Here is an 18,612-nt window from a genome sequence, read left to right on the forward strand (position 1 = left end):
CTGAAAGCACCTGTTATTGTTATATTGTTTATATAATAGTAGTAAAGATATAAGCGTGGATATTATATGCTTATAGAAAACAAGTTTTAAATAATTATTAAATAATATATTTGTGTTAAAAAATAAGTTCCTAAAAATTGAGGAACATTTATCCAATTAGGTACCTTAATATAGGAAGAAATCTTGTATCATGAAAGTATTCTTATACTTTACTGTGTTTTCAGACAACTTATGTGAGAAATTTTCTTGAAAAATTATTGATATATTCATCTAATTATAATTTATATTCAATAGAAAAAATACTAATATTATATTTTTTTAAATTCAATTCTTAATATTAGTGTTTCCCCTAAAATTGGAGTAACAATTAAACTTATATTGTGGTTTTAAAGATATGTGATTTAATCCAATACCAATTGATAAACAAGGAGTTAAGTATATAAATTGAAGAAGTAAAGCAAGTCAAACCAGTGTGCAAGCCAAGTCTTGACCTCGAGTTATGGTGGCCTCGAGGTAGGTTAGTAAGAACAACAAAATAATATGGCAACTCTGATGAACAGTAAGCAAGAAAGTGAAGAATGTATATTCCTATGTCAATGAATCGTGCGTTACAAATGAATGGGATTCCCTTTATATAGTAGGGGGTCCTAAATAAGGTACACTTCTAACTATAGTAGGGAATCTTATTAGACAGTTGTCTAACCGCCAAGTACAAATCCGTTCCGGAATTTACGCCGGGATCTTCGCGCCGTTGCGGGAATCTCGCTCTTTCTGTTACTAAACCACAATGGTATTGTCTCGAGGTTGGCCATACTCGGCCTTGGTCTTCATCGAGCACTTTGTTCTTCAAGTTCTATACTCCGCCATCAGGCTCGAGCCTGGTCCATTTTGAGCTTTTTCTCGACGCAACTCCCCAAGCCTACGAAATCGGGCATACCTGATTTCGACTATATACAGATAGTCCCCGTGTTTTTTAGAATAAGATGATAGGAAACGATTTGAGCCTCGACTTTCCGGAGCCCTTGATGATGACGTCATCCCCGTGACGTATGCGTTTGAAGTGACCGAAATGTCCCGTCGATTCGCTTTCCCAAAATATTAAATACTTGCCAGTGGCGGTCGGCCACTAGCGTCGTCGAACCGTCACCGTTTTCCTATAAATACAAGGCTCCTTATTCAAATTAAAAACTTTACTTCCATCTTTTAACCACCTTCAAGCTTCCCTGGTCTCTCCCCCTCTTCATCTCTCTCTCTCTCACTACCTGTTACTCCCGCCCTTTTAGCGCCGAAAGATATCAAATTCCGCCTCTTTCCGCTTCTTCTAACCTAAATCAATGGAAAAAACCTCCAAAACATTTCCTTAAAAGGAGAAAGCTTCCTCCTCCTCTTTCCGGCCGACCGACGATAAAGTGCCGGCCCTTCACGAGATTGTTCCCGGCCCCTGTGTCATAAAGAAAGACTTCAAAGTTGAAAATCCCCCGCAATTCCTGGCCGATGTGAGCATGTATAAAGGTATATTTTCTCGATAACGGAGAAACACCTCGAGGCCATGAAGAAGGATTGTGGCTGGGGGGATGAGGTCGTGGTACAGATCCCCACCCCCGAGGAGAGTAACACCACTATGTGGAGGGGTTCCTAAGTGTTTACACTTACCCCTTTATGCTGGGTCCCATCGATCCAATCGTGATCGACTTCTGCAAGAGGTATCAGGTCACCCTCGGCCAGATCCACCCTTCTTTCTGGCGCATAGTGATCATGCTCCGCTATTTCTCCAGCAAGACCGAGGGACTAGAGTTCACTCTTCAGTCATCTTATCCAATTGTATCGACCTCAGCTTTTCCGAGGGTTGATCAAGCTCCAACGCCGGTCGACCAAGGCCTTCTTTGCTAGCAACGACGAGGAGAAAGATCGGGGCTGGATGAGCCGGTTCGTGCAAGTGAGGACTTGTGACATCATCCCAGAGGAGAAAATGCCGTTCCTATAGAAATGGAACCCCGATCGTAAGTGAAGTTTTTTCCTAGTAGCCTTTTGTACTTCGTTTTTGCATTGCGTAATGCCTTCATCATTTTTGCAGCGGTCGCTTGGATGCCTTACGCAGTCACCGACCTCGAAGACTGGGTCCGAAAACTAGCTGCGACCTCTTCGTATGACGAGCGTCACTGGCGTGACTTGGCGAGGGGCGGATGGGAAGGCAAACTCCACAGTAAGTTCTTCTTGTAAGTTTTTTTATGCTTTCCCCTTCATCGGAGATGTTTCTTTACTCATACCTAATTTTCATTCATGCAGGCATTGGAGATATTTCTAAAATGAGAACGGCCCCTCCCGGGGAAGAGACCGAGTCCCCGATTCTGAAATCGGGGAAAGATAATAAGAGAAAAAGGGATTCAAAGCCCGAATACCCCCAAGATAAAAGAGCTCCTACTCGAAGACGTAGGAGGAATTTCATTCCTGTGGATATAGACTCAGCCCACCAGCTGAATGATGAAGAAGAAGACGAGGGTGAAGAATCAGCGCTGGAGGCCCGAGCCAGGAAACCAGTCGAAGTTGTCAAGCCCTCCGAATTGGAGACCCTGCCTCGTGGTGAGGAGGCTCCGAAGAAAGACGCGGGCAAAGCCCACAAATCGCCCGAGGTCGAGATTGTTCCTCGGCCATCAACAAGCACACCAAAGGGGACAGGTTCCGAAATCCCTAGAGCTGAACAGAGCGCCCCGAGTGATTTGCTCGGGGCCATGACAATAGGTCATTGTCCTCCTCTACAGGCTTATTATGAGGAGGCTGTTGATACCCAACTTTTCCCTATATATTATAAATATGCATAAATACTTTCGAAAATAGCATATAGATGCATATATAAGCATGCACAAGGGTTTTACAATTTCTCCCATAATTTTAGGAATTCAAATTGATTTATTTCCTTCTCATTTATTCATAAAATCCCCAATAATTATTTCCCAAATTATTGTTATGATGATTCATACATTTAATTTCTATATTTATGCCAAAATATGGTTAATATATTTTTTATGCATTTTTATAATTGTATTTTTTGTATTTTTAAGCTAAATTGTATATAATTGCAATGTTAGCCCATTTAACGTATAATTACATTTTATATGCGTGAAATTGGTCCCTACATTTTTAAAATAACAAATATATATTTTAAATCATTTTGGTACATAAAATTATCTTCCAGAAATTGTTTATTATTTATTATAAATTAAATAGGGGAAAATTGGCTATTTAAATTATAGCCAGATTGGCATTTCGATTACAGCCTAAATTGAACCCAACCCCAGCCCAATTTCCAATTAAAATACCCGACCCAGACCCTATATACACTTACCCAACCCGGAATCCATTAAATCCTGGCCGTTGATCTCCCAGATCAATGGCATCAACGGCCGGTATAACTTCTTTCCTTTTTTAATTCCTAAGACCCTAAGCCTAGCCTCATTTTCCAAAAGGCCGCCGCCTTTGTATCCTCTCGTCTCCTCTCTTCTATCAACCTAACCCTAACCCCCTTTCAACCGCCTCCCTTCTCCGGTCTTCTCCGGTGACCACCCTTCAACCCCAGGCCTCCAATGGCTCCTCCATTGCCTTGCTCATCTTCTCTGAAGCCTTCAAGGGCCCTGGGCCACACCGACTTGTATCTAGGGTTTGCTATTTTGGCTGTTCATGGCTACTCCGGTGTGATTTCGAGCAAAATCTCACAGTGTATTTGTTACGATCTTTGAAGTTTCTAAACAGGTTCTTCCATCACTATTTGGGTTTCTTTTGAAACCCTAATTTTTGTTTGCATCTCTTAGATCTGTGCTATTTTTAAACGATTCGAGTCTGTTCCTTTTATTTTTATACTGTTCTTGAACCTCTTTTGCAAAAATCATCGATTTCAAGTTGTTTTTACTTTCTTTTGAAGTTAGGGTTTTTCGGAACTTCTTCTACACTTTGTTAAAACGATTCTTCATGTTTAAAACTTCTATCTCTTGCATATTTCAACTGATTCTATGATTTTACTCCTTTTTCAACTCGCATATGTTGAGAACCCTAATTTCTTAGTCCCAACCTTGGGTTTCTGAGTGTCGTTTTGATAATATGTTCAGTTAATCTGTATGTTCCTATGATTCTGTGATTTTTTCCCTATGTTTGCTTGTTAGGTTTCCTAATTGTGGTTATCCTTGCCTATTGTGTGATTTTGCTCTATTTTTGCTCACCGATGTTTCTGTTTCTTCACTTCTCCTACCTGTATCATGCTTAGCCTACTAATTCAGACTATGCTCTACATGAATCCCTAATTTTATATGTGATTCTTCTCCTACTCAACCTCTTAGGGTTCTGATTTTTGCTTACCATGTGCTTGTTCTTATAGAGTGGTGCTAAATTAGTGTTATCTCCTATTCTTGCATCCTTGAATCTTTGTGATTGATCTTTCACTGATTCTGCATGTTATTTCTACTGATTTTTACCTTGTAGAATGTTTTCTGACCTTATTCTATGGTCAATTATGCTATTAATTGATTGCTCAAGTCTTTCCTTGATTGAAGTGTGCTGAACCTGGCCTCTATTACATATTGTGTACTTGTACTATGCAGAAAATATTTCCTTAATTGGCATGTTCAGCCTTATACGATTTTCTTCCTTATTTGTCATATGTCTATTACCGTTTGAGGTTAATTCCTCAATTAAAGGGAGTATTTACCTTGATTTCCTGACTGATTGATTCTGAGTTCCTTAATTACTAATGGACTTTGATTTTTACCTTATTTACTACCTGCTTTCGAACTATAAATACCCTAGTCTTTCATTAATACAACACGAACCTTGGTTCAAAAACTGTTTCTCACACCTAAACTTTCTGCTATCTTTCGTACTACTTGCTACTACTCTAAGTTAGCTGGCTGCAATCCAAGGATAACCATTGTGTTCTCTTGTTCTTTCACTCTGCTTACTGTCCTCTTTACTGGTATGTTCTAGTTTCAATTCAAAGTTCCACAACAATATCATTCTCTTATTGCTTCAGTTCATCTTGTTTCTAGTTTGCTTCTATTTGTGGTTTTGTTGTGAAACTTGCAGTTGATGTTTACATTATTATGTACTCCCCTTCCTTAAGATCAGTATATTATCCCTCTGTTTGTTTCTGAGCATGTCTATACCAATTATCTCTTACTTGTTGTGTGTCTACCATCTTATGCTCCATGAATCCCCAAATCCCTATCAACCCTGTATGTGATTTTGTTCTTCATGTCTAGTTTTGTGACTATGGCTGGTCAGCTATTTCTGAGCATGTCTATACCAATTCCTAGAACTTTGCTTGATTATGTGTTTGCAATCAAGTGTTCCATGAATCCCAAACCCCTTGACCCCTGTTTGTGACTACTGAATTTACTTTGGTTCTGTGAATACTGACTATGTATAAACTTGTCCTAAGGTGTTGTGTTTGGACTTCTGTTCATTTCTTCAATCTCTTTACAAATAGTCTCTGTTGTTTTACTAAATTACTTTCAAACAGACTTTCTGTTTTAATACAGTTATTCGCTAAAACCTTTCAACTTGTGTCAATCGCTTTCACTCTACTCCTAAGTCAATAAGTTATGCCCCCTCCAGTATGTGTACTGCCTTGGGATCCTCTTGAGAACCCTCTGAACTCTGGCACACTAAGGTTGGCCCTTCCACACTGCACTAGTTCAATTTTTGGTTACCAAGTCTACGTGTAAGCACTGCCCGGGATCCTTGAGATCCTTAGGGAACTTTGATGCACCTAGACTATGTCATTGTCGATGGAATTGAGGTATTCGAGGCCATTGGAGGCTTTGGGAATCTGGGCCTAATCGAAGGCTCCCTATAGAATGGCTTCTTTTTTTCTTATTTACTTATGTAATTCATTGGGTAATACGGGTAATACTGGCACACTAAGGCTTTGGGTAATACGGGTAGAAATCATGCTCATAGGACCTTATGTTTAAATCTGATTGCTTTACCAAGTAGAAATCATGCTCATAGGACTTTACGTTTTAATTTGATTACCTTATCAAGTAGAAATCATGTTTATAGGGCTTTACATCTTGTCATGTCTATTTCACTATGCTAGAAACCATGCCTATAGGTTTCAAACAATTTCATAATAGAAATCATATCTGCAATGTCTTAAAATCAGCTTAGCTAATAGATGCCATGCCTATAGGATATAATTTAACCTAGACTCCATTATAACAAGTGTTTATGTATGTTTCCCTGCCTGCAAACCTTTAAAATCAGTATCAAAAGTTAGATATCATGCCTATAGGGAATCATACTCGAAATTCTGCCTGTCAACCTAAACTAGTCTAAATAAATCAATTTTATCCACGTTTAGCCATTTCTGGATTGGTTTAATTAAGTATTTCATATTTCCTGAAACAAGTTCTTTAAAATTGCCTCAATCTATCATTAGATATCATGCCTATAAGTATTACAGAAATCCGTTTAAAAAGCTGCTTTGTTTCACTATATAAATGTACTAATCAGTGCTCCGCGTTTATGCCAGCCTTTAGGGCGTTTTCCAAACTGCAACTCTGAAACTGTTTCTATTGCTTAATGTTTATTTATCCTAACAGGCTATAAAAATCAATAGGCAACTGCTAGGGTCACTACTCCTGAGTTTATAAAAATAATAAGTTGCTTGTCTTCTGCATATTCACCTAGACATCCTGCCTTAAGATACTGTCTGATAAAAGCCCTTAATTGTGCTTGAGTTGTGTTGTTTATATGTTTGTTTGAGGAGGAAACTTTGAGCCTCTAATTGCTCCCTTTTATGTGCTGAAAGTCCTAAGGTAGAGGTCCTAACTCCCTCCAGGACCATTAAGAAGGGACGGGTAGCATCACGCAATAGAGATTGCTGACCAAATACTCGCTTTGCATGACCAATAAGGGGATGGGAAGGGTAGATGGGATATGATGAATACACGCTAATGTCACATTTAGCCCCTCATCGAGGAGTGTTTACCGGACATTGTATGGGGTGATCCTATTGGCTAACCAACCTAGGACCCCTTCTTCACCAAAATTCCCTTTTATTTAAACCTTTGTTTTGCAATTTGTCCAAATCTTTATCTTATTACTTGAGTTTTCTAACGTGCTTTACTTGTAACTTATTTGATCCAACTATTTATTTGTAATGTACTAATTTGTGAATATAAGTACGACCGGGACCTACAGTTGTGGACCAAGAGGGGTGCCTAACACCTTCCCCTCGAGGTTACTTCGAGCCCTTACCCTAATCTCTGGTAATGCAAACCAATCCAAGAGTTAATCACTTTAGGTGCCCTAACGCACCATAATCCGTTAGGTGGCGACTCTTCGAATACCCAATTCCCAAAAAGAAATGAGTCATTACACCCCGTGAATGTCGAAACCCGGACCTCTCTATACGCGAGGAGGGAAAAAAGGGGGCGCGACAGCATGGCGACTCTGCTGGGGATAATCAGGCTCTTACCATAACGAACTTGCCCTTATGAATTAGTCCAAGCATGCTTTATCCCGTACCCTCTTCCCTTATTTTAATTTGATTGTCTGTTTTCTTTTAAGCATTTATTGTTCTTTATTCTTGAAACTGACTTGTCTCTTTGTTTCCTTTTCCTGTAACCGTCTTTCAATTATTTAAATACTATATTTATTTTTTTCTTACGTGCAAATACTTGACTACATGTTATTAACTGCTGCATAAATCATGCACTCCACATCATATTCCACTCATGCGTATCAAATCCTATAGCAACGCTTTAATGAGTGGTTGCGCTCTTCCTATTTACTACACTTAAATTCGAAAAGGCTTATCTGCGGTAAAACCAGTCGATCAGCGGTGCAGTCGATGGTTCCGTTCCTTCCCCCTCGAGTTGTCCGCTTGAGAGTACCAGTCTAAAACCCCATAGAAACCTTACTCTGGTTGAAATTGTGCATGCATCATGGTCAAACCTAGTCGGATCAGTTATGTTGTCCACATAATTATCCTTTAAGGTAAGCCTTATCCAAAGTCCATCGGGTTTTCCATAATCCCAACAGACCCAACCACATTCTATGCATTAATTTGGAGAACTAAATGCTGATATGTTGATCATAAATGTATAAATAGTCGAGTCCGGTGGGGGTAAGGTCTAACCCTTTGTTTTGCAGGAAATGAGGCACGAGGTCCCCAGCTTCGGTATGGTTAGCACACCCTCACTCTTGCTAGACTTGTGGAGGAATCTTCTATCAGATGACCAAATCAATGAATGGAAAGAGAGGGCCGCCAAATCTAGCGAGAAGCTTGAATATCTGGAATACAGCCTGTTGGAATTGGAAGGAAAAGTGAGGAAGAGAGTCATCGACTGCCAAAACGCTGAGGGAAACGAAGAAGGGCATTTGGCAAAGGCATTCTTACTGATGAACCTACGCGAACTGGGGGATTTGATCGACAAGAGCATTCAGCCTAAAGAAAGTCCTTCCAAGACCAAATAGATTAGGTTTACTTGCTTTTCAAATGTCATAAGGCCAAGTGCCAGTAGTGACTTATCTTATTATTATCTTAGTGTCATTTTGGGATTAGTCTATTTTTACATTATGAAATGAAGCATTTATTGGCATTAAAAGTTCTCCAAATCTACTTATCGCTAGGCCTACCTCGGGCACAACGAGGCTCCCAAATTAGGACGCGAATTTACATTCTCGCAATATGTGTTTAAATACTGCAAACATTTCAGAACCCGTACTGACTTGTTTACCCTTTTGTTTTTTCCTTTATTTTGATTATTCCCATCCCCTGAGGTTGGTTCGCTCATACTGACATCATCAACACACCTAAAGGTCTTCCACATCCTCTTCTTCCAAGTGATCCCAAAAGCAAAGGAAAAGTCAGAATAAATGATAAAATGCAGTGCCATAATTGAAGAGGAGGAGGAAGAAGGCCTTACCATTCAGACTGTGGCAAAGGGAGCTGTTCTAAAAAACTGGACCGCCACACCATCCCGAGCCCGCCAAGTCCCTGGGTAGCTTGGCATAATTTACTTCTATAGCCGTTCTAGGCATTTAAGATTTCCAGTAATTTTGTTTTAAGATTTCCTTGTCTCAAAATAAATGCTCGATTCATCGAGCCAAGCTTCGTCTGAACAATCTTTCTTAGTTTTAATCAAATGCATTTGTCCATTATCTTTATTCATTACTATTTTTATACTTTTCCCTTCTACAGTGTTATTATTACTTTTCCTGATGAACCAGTGACTGTGACATGTAATGAGGCAACGCAATATGAGAATAGTGACTCAGAGGAAGAAGATGAGATACCTGAGGAAATTGTCAGGGAGGTTGAAAACTTTGAGAATAAGCCTAAGTCCAATCCGGACGAAACCGAAGTAGTAAATTTGGGAGACGCCGAGACCGTCAAGGAGACCCGCATCAGCATTCACTTGTCACCAACAAAAAAGGAAGAGTATATTCGTTTCCTAAAGGAATATGAGGACATTTTTGCCTGGTCATATGATGACATGACCGGTTTGAGCACTTCCATAGTGGCTCACAAGTTGCCTACCAATCCCATGTGTCCGCCAGTAAAACAGAAACTCAGAAAGTTCAAGCCAGACATGAGCCTGAAAATCAAGAAGGAAGTTACCAAGCAGATCAAAGCCAAAGTTCTCAGGGTGGTTGAGTACCTAACCTGGTTAGCTAACATTGTGCCAGTTCCAAAGAAAGATGGGAAGGTCAGAGTGTGTTTTGACTATCGGGATTTAAACAGAACAAGTCCCAAAGACGACTTCCCGCTGCCAAATATACACATCCTGATCGATAACTGTGCCAAGCAGAACTCCAATACTTCGTAGATTGCTTCGCGGGTTATCACCAAATTTGGATGGATGAAGAGGATGTAGAGAAGACAGCTTTTATTACACCGTGGGGTGTAAACTGTTACAAAATGATGCCATTCGGCTTGAAGAATGTGGGGCCACCTACATGAGAGCCATGACAACCATCTTCCATGATATGATACACAAGAAAATAGAGGTGTATGTTGACGATGTCATTATCAAATCCAAGAAGGCCGCAGATCACATAGCAGACTTGAGGAAGTTCTTCGACAGGCTAAGGAGGTACAATTTAAAGTTGAACCCCGCAAAGTGTGCATTCAGGGTTCCCGCAGGGATGTTACTAGGTTTCATCGTCAGTCACCGGGGGATCGAGCTGGATCCATCTAAAGTCAAAGTTATGCAAGAGTTACCGCCGCCCAAGAGCAAAAGGATGTGATGAGTTTCCTGGGGCGTCTCAACTACATCAGCGGTTCATAGCACAGTCCACAGTCATATGTGAACCCATCTTCAAGATGCTGAGGAAAGACGCTGAAAGAAGTTGGACCAAGGATTGTCAGAAAACTTTTGAAAAGATCAAGGAGTACCTGTCCACACCACCAGTTCTGGTCCCGCCAGAACCAGGACGACCTTTGCTACTCTATCTGTCTGTATTGGATGGAGCCTTCGGATGTGTTCTGGGACAACATGATGAGACAGGAAGAAAGGAGAAAGCCATATATTACCTGAGTAAGAAATTCACGCCTTATGAAGCACGGTATTCTCTGCTTGAACGCACCTGCTGTGCTTTGACCTGGACAGCTCAGAAATTGAGGCAATACTTTTATGCCTACACCACCTACCTCATATCCAGGATGGATCCTCTGAAGTACTTATTTCAGAAACCCATGCCCACTGGGAGGCTGGCTAAATGGAAGATACTACTGAGTGAGTTCGATATCATCTATGTAACTCAAAAGGCGGTCAAGGGACAAGCATTGGCCGATCACCTTGCTGAAAATCCGGTGGGAGGAGAATACGAACCCTTGAAAACGTATTTTCCCGATGAAGGAGTATCATTTGTAGGAGAAGACATTACCGAGGCATACGACGGTTGGAGGATGTTCTTTGACGGAGCCGCAAATTTTAAAGGAGTAGGCATTGGAGCAGTTTTGGTATTAGAAACGGGTCAGCATTATCCGTTATCTGCCAAACTCAGATTCCCTTGCACCAACAATATGGCAGAATATGAAGCCTACATACTAGGGCTCAACATGGCAGTCGACATGAACATTTAGGAGTTGTTGGTAATCGGTAATTCAGATTTGCTTGTGCACCAGGTACAAGGAGAGTGGGCCACCAAGAATTCCAGGATATTGCCATATCTGCACCACGTGCAGGAATTGAGAAAGTGGTTTGCAAAGATACAATTCCGACATGTTCCCAGAATTCAGAATGAGTTTGCCGATGCATTAGCCACTTTGTCATCCATGATACAACACCCAGATAAGAACTACATTAATCCAATTCCGGTGAGGATCCATAATCAGCTGGCTTACTGTGCTCATGTCGAGGAAGAGGCAGATGGAAAGCCTTGGTTCCATGACATCAAAGAATACTTATCAAAAGGAGAATACCCAGATCATGCAAATCATACCCAGAAACGCACACTCCGGAGATTGTTAAATCACTTCTTCCACAGCGGAGGGAACTTGTACAGAAGAACTCCTGATTTGGGGTTACTAAGGTGTGTCGACGCGAAGGAAGCTTCTAAGCTACTTGAGGATGTGCATGCTTGGACCTGCAATCCACACATGAATGGTTTCGTTCTGGCTAAGAAGATACTCAAGGAACGTTACTTTTGGATGACCATGGAGACGGATTGCATTCAGTATGTCCGCAAGTGCTTTCAGTGTCAAGTGCATGCTGATATGATAAAAGTGCCGTCAAATGAGCTCAATGCAACAAGATCACCTTGGCCATTCGCCGCTTGGGGAATGGATGTTATTGGTCCAATTGAGCCCACCGCTTCAAACGGACACAGGTTTATTCTGGTAGCCATTGATTAATTCACAAAATGGGTAGAAGCTGCATCTTACAAAGCTGTAACCAAGAAGGTCGTCACAGATTTTGTCAAGGATCGTATTGTCTGCCGATTCGGAGTTCCTGAGTCTATTATTACTGACAACGCCGCCAATCTCAACAGTGATCCAATTAAAGCTATATGCGAAGCTTTCAAAATCAAGCACAAGAATTCCACAGCCTACAGACCTCAGATGAATGGAGCCGTAGAAGCCGCCAACAAAAAAATTAAGAAGATACTAAGGGAAATGGTAGATAACCACAAACAATGGCATGAGAAATTACTCTTTGCTCTGAAAGGGTACCGCACCACCGTTCGAACGTCAACCGGGGCAACCCCCTACATGTTGGTTTATGGTACCGAGGTTGTCATCCCAGCCGAGGTGGAGATTCCTTCTCTAAGCATTATACAAGAAGCTGAACTTAGTGATGCGGAGTGGATAAGGAGCCGCTATGAACAATTGGCTCTTATCGATGGAAAGAGGATGAACACAGTATGTCACGGCCAAATTTATCAGAACAGAATGTCCAGAGCTTTTACAAAAAGAGTCAAACCAAGACAGTTCGCACCAGGGCAGCTGGTATTGAAGAAAATCTTCCCACATCAAGATGAGGCCAAAGGGAAATTCTCTCCCAACTGGCAAGGTCTGTACATGGTTCAAAGAGTACTGATAGGAGGAGCACTCATACTTGCCAAAATGGACGGAGAAGTCTGGCCAAAACCAACCAATTCAGACGTAGTCAAGAGATGCTATGCTTAGATACTCTACATTTCTAATTTTAATGTAATTGAACTACGCTTGACCCGATTCCCGTTTAAGAGGGGATACGTAGGCAGCCTTATGGGTTCGGTCATGTTATAATAAAATTTTCATTTCCCCCCAAGATCAGAAATTGGGGCAGAATTTTGAGGAGGACCCTCAAAATTCCGGAGCAAGTCCAGCCAGCGCCATCGCATGCTAGAAAGTCAGTAATCAGTTAAAGAACTGGGGCAGAATTTTGAGGAGGACCCTCAAAATTCCAATATGAGATAGCTGCAATGCCTTTGAAATATGTTACAGTAACTAGTTTATCCAAATATATCAATATATTTCTAAAATAACTCTATTTTATCAGCAATTGCATGCCTTGCGGAAAACTTTATTTCCATAGCAGTCAGCTGTTATCTAGGGGGACCCGAAGGGGCTTTCAAAACGGAGCGGAGCAAAGCCAGCGGGCGAAGCACGAACCAACCTCCCCCTCACAGAACTTACGATTTTTCTTTGAACGCAGGCACGTCTGACGCAACGGTAACATCCGCAGATATATGCCCGCAGGACGATTATCAAGCCATCCGACACCGAATATACATCTCCAGCTAAGACACATTCTACTTTTACTTACTACTTGCTCTCCGCATGAGGCTAATCCCTGCCTCCCTACTTGCATGAGGCTAATCCCTGCCTCCCTACTTGCTTGAGGCTAATCCCTGCCTCCATACTTACATGATTCTAATCCCTGACTCCACATTGCATGAGGCTAATCCATGCCTCCAAATTTGCATGAGGCTAATTCTTGCCTCCCTATTGTCATGAGTCTAATCCTTGACTACATAATTGCATGAGGCTAATCCTTGCCTCCCCACTTGCATGAGTCTAATCCTTGACTCCGTGAGGCTAATCCCTGCCTCCCTAATTGCATGAGGCTAAACCTTGCCTCCCTACTTGCATGAGGCTAATCCTTGCCTCCCCAATTTCATGAGGCTAATCCTTGCCTCCCCACTTGCATGAGTCTAATCCTTGACTCCACACCTGCATGAGGCTAATCCTTGCCTCCCTAAGTGCATAAGGCTAATCCCTGCCTCCATAATTGCATGAGGCTAATCCTTGCCTCCCTACTTGCATGAGTCTAATCCTTGATCCATGAGGCTAATCCCTGCCTCCCCATTTGCATGGGACTAACCCCTTTCCCCATAATTGCAGGAGTCTAATCCTTGACTCCATGAGGCTAATCATTGCCTCCATATTTGTATGAGTCTAATCCTTGACTCCATATTTGCATGAGGCTAGTCCTTGCCTCCCTATTTGTATGAGTCTTATCCCTGACTCCACGCTTGCATGAGGCTAATCCTTGCCTCCATACTTGCATGAGGCTAATCCCTGCCTCCATATTTTCATGAGGCTAATCCTTGCCTCCATACTTGCATGAGGCTAATCCCTGCCTCCATATTTTCATCTCCCTATTTGCATGTGTCTAATCCTTGACTCCACACTTGCATGAGTCTAATCCTTGACTCCCCACCTGCACGAGGCTAATTCTTGCCTCTATACTTGCATGAGGCTAATCCTCGCCTCCACATTCTTATGGTACTAAGCACTGCCCCTTTTGCACAGATATTGCTCTATTTTACTGTCTATTTGCTTTCCAATCGGGCTAAGCTCTGCCCTCTATTTTGCAAGACTAAGCCTTGTCTTGTTAACATCATATTATTGCATATGCTGGGATGAAATATCGCCAATCTGTCCTAAGGCGTCATAGTCTAAAGGCATCATCCTCATAGCCTAAAGACACCATGCCATGGCCTAAGGATCTCTCAACTTGCATATCATTAGTCATAGGCATCATGGTTCGGAGGTACCATTGTCATGGCCCGAGAACATCATTTCATGGCCTGCGAATCCCTCATTAAACAATTCATGGCCCAGGACGTCATGGTCCAAGGACGTCATATTTAACCGTTCGAAGACAACCTTCATGGTACAAAGGGAATCTGCATCATGTTTAAATTTTCGCAAATACGTTTGTAGCATCTTTTATCTGCAGGTAACCAGTAAGCAACCGCTACCCTAGCAGGAGAAATCTCGCTCCAGTTCCCTCAACCGTCCCGAGCTTTAACCTCTCACTTTAGCCGCTTCCGCATCGCGTGTCCGTTCTTGCAGTAATCTCATCGGCATACTCTGCGGATGAATCCAGAACTACACATGGCCTGATTCCTGTAAAACCAGGGATATGTAGGCAACTCGAAGACCGGAGTTTGGCCTCTGCCCTTCAAAGCATCCCGTCCGGTCAAAATTGGCCATCATTTCTTTACCCGAAAACTCTTTCATCCTTCCCGGGTAAATAGGGGCAGCTGTGGATACCCAATTTTTCCCTATATATTTTAAATATGCATAAATACTTTCAAAAATAGCATATAGATGCATATATAAGCATGCACAAGGGTTTTACAATTTCTCCCATAATTTTAGGAATTCAAATTCATTTATTTCCTTCTCATTTATTCATAAAATCCCCAATAACTATTTCCCAAATTATTGTTATGATGATTTATTCATTTGATTTCTATATTTATGCTAAAATATGGTTAATATATTTTTTATGCATTTTTATAATTACATTTTTTGTATTTTTAAGCTAAATTGCATATAATTGCAATGTTAGCCCATTTAATGTATAATTACACTTTATATGCGTAAACTTGGTCCCTACATTTTTAAAATTATAAATATATATTTCAAATCATTTTGGTACATAGAATTATCTTCCAAAAATTGTTTATTATTTATGATAAATTAAATAGGAGAAAATTGGTTATTTAAATTATAGCCAGATTGGCATTTCGATTACAGCCTAAATTGAACCCAACCCCAGCCCAATTTCCTATTAAAATACCCAACCCAGACCCTATCCACACATACCCGACCCGGAATCCATTAAATCCTGGCCGTTGATCTCCAAGATCAACGACCCGTATTACTTCTTTCCTTTTTAATTCCTAAGACCCTAACCCTAGCCTCATTTTCCAAAAGGCCACCGCCTCTGTATCCTCTCGTCTCCTCTCTTCTCTCAACCTAACCCTAACCCCCTTTCAACCGCCTCCCTTCTCCGGTCTTCTCCGGTGACCACCCTTCAACCCCAAGCCTCCAATGGCTCCTCCATTGCCTTGCTCATCTTCTCTGGAGCCTTCAAGGGCCCTGGGCCACGCCGACTTGTATCTAGGGTTTGCTGTTTTGGTTGTTCATGGCTACTCCGGTGTGATTTCGAGCAAAATCACACTGTATTTGTTACGATCTTTGAAGTTTCTAAACAGGTTCTTCCATCTCTATGTGGGTTTCTTTTGAAACCCTAATTTTTGTTTGCATCTCTTAGATCTGTGCTATTTTTAAATGATTCGAGTCTGTTCCTTTTATGTTTTACACTGTTCTTAAACCTCTTTTGCAAAAATCACTGATTTCAAGTTGTTTTTACTTTCTTTTGAAGTTAGGGTTTTTTGGAACTTCTTCTACACTTCGTTAAACCGATTCATCATGTTTAAAACTTCTATCTCTTGCATATTTCAACTGATTCTATGATTTTACTCCTTTTACTACTCGCCTATGTTGAAAACCCTAATTTCTTAGTCCCAACCTTGGGTTTCTGAGTGTCGTTTGATAATATGTATAGTTAATCTATATGTTCCTATGATTCTGTGATTTTTGCCCTATGTTTGCTTGTTAGGTTTCCTAACTGTGGTTATCCTTGCCTATTGTGTGATTTTACTCTATTTTTGTTCACCGATGTTTCTGATTCTTCACTTCTCCTACCTGTATCATGCTTAGCCTACTAATTCACCCTATGCTCTACATGAATCCCTAATTTTATATGTGATTCTTGTCCTACTCGACCTCTTAGGGTTCTGATTTTTGCTTACCATGTGCTTGTTCTTATAGAGTGGTGCTAAATCAGTTTTATCTCCTATTCTTGCATCCTTGAATCTTTGTGATTGATCTTTCACTGATTCTGCATGTTATTTCTACTGATCTTTACCATGTAGAATGTTTTCTGACTATTCTATGGTCAATTATGCTATTAATTGATTGCTCAAGTCTTTCCTTGATTGAAGTGTGCTGAACCTGGCCTCTATTACATATTGTGTACTTGTACTATGCAGAAAATATTTCCTTAATTGGCATGTTCAGCCTTATACGATTTTCTTCCTTATTTGTTGTATGTCTATTACCGTTTGAGGTTAATTGCTCAATTGAACAGAGTATTTACCTTGATTTCCTGACTGATTTATTCTAAGTTCCTTAATTACTAATGGACTTTGATTTTTACCTTATTTACTACCTGCTTTCGAACTATAAATACCCTAGTCTTTCATTAACACAACACGAACTCTTGGTTCAAAAACTATTTCTCAAGCCTAAACTTTCTGCTATCTTTTGTACCACTTGATACTACTCTAAGTTAGCCGGCTGCAAGCCAAGGCTAACCATTGTGTTCTCTTGTTCTTTCACTCTACTTACTGTCCTCTTTACTGGTATGTTCTAGTTTCAGTTCAAAGTTCCACAACAATATGAATCTCTTATTGTTCCAGTTCATCTTGTTTCTAGTTTGCTTCTATTTGTGGTTTTGTCGTTAAAATTGCAGTTGATGTTTACATTATTATGTACTCCCCTTCCTTAAGATCAGTATATTACCCCTCTATTTGTTTCTGAGCATGTCTATATCAATTATCTCTTACTTGTTGTGTGCTTACCATCATATGCTACATGAATCCCCAAATCCTTATCACCCCTGTATGTGATTTTGTTCTTCATGTCTAGTTTTGTGACTATGCTTGGTCAGCTGTTTCTGAGCATGTCTATACCAATTCCTAGACCTTTGCTTGATTATGTGTTTGCAATCAAGTGTTCCATGAATCCAAAACCCCTTGACCACTGTTTGTGACTACTGAATTTACTTTGGTTCTGTGAATACTGACTATGTATAAACCTGTCCTAAGGTGTTGTGTTTGGACTTCTGTTCATTTCTTCAATCTCTTTTAAAACAGTCTCTGTTGTTTTACTAAATTACTTTTAAATAGACTTTCTGTTTTAATACAGTTTTTCACTAATACCTTTCAACTTATGTCAATTACTTTCACTTTACTCCTAAGTTAATAAGTTCTGCCCCCTCCAGTATGTGTACTGCCTTGGGATCCTCTTGAGAACCCTCTGAACTCTGGCATACTGAGGCTGGCCCTACTGCACTTGTTCGATTTTTGGTTACCAAGTCTAGGGGTAAGCACTGTCCGAGATCCTTGAGATCCTTAGGGAACTTTGATGCACCTAGAATATGTCATTGTCTATGGAATTGAGGCATTCGAGGCCATTGGAGGCTTTGGGAATCTGGGCCTAATCGAAGGCTCCCTATAGAATAGCTTCTTGTTTTTCTTATTTACTTATGTAATTCATTCATTGGTCTGTAATAACTTGTAAACAAATATTGGGTATTTAGTGAAAGGGATGGGTAGATGCATGTTTGTGGGTTAATACGGGTAGAAATCATGCTCATAGGACCTTATGTTTAAATCTGATTGCTTTACCAAGTAGAAATCATGCTCATAGGACTTTACATTTTAATTTGATTACCTTATCAAGTAGAAATCATGTTTATAGGGCTTTACATCTTGTCATGTCTATCTCACTATGCTAGAAACCATGCCTATAGGTTTCAAACAATTCCATAATAGAAATCATATCTGCAAGGTCTTAAAATCAGCTTAGCTAATAGATGCCATGCCTATTGGATATAATTTAACCTAAATTCCGTTATAACAAGTGTTTATGTATGTTTCCCTGCCTACAACCCTTTAAAATCAGTATCAAAAGTTAGATATCATGCCTATTGGGAACCATACTCGAAATTCTGCCTGTCAACCAAAACTAGTCTAAATAAATCAATTTAATCCACGTTTAGTCATTTCTAGATTGGTTTAATTAAGTGTTTCATATTTCCTGAA

This window comes from Nicotiana attenuata, unplaced genomic scaffold, assembly GCF_001879085.1.
Source record: "Nicotiana attenuata strain UT unplaced genomic scaffold, NIATTr2, whole genome shotgun sequence".
Classification (NCBI taxonomy): domain Eukaryota; kingdom Viridiplantae; phylum Streptophyta; class Magnoliopsida; order Solanales; family Solanaceae; genus Nicotiana; species Nicotiana attenuata.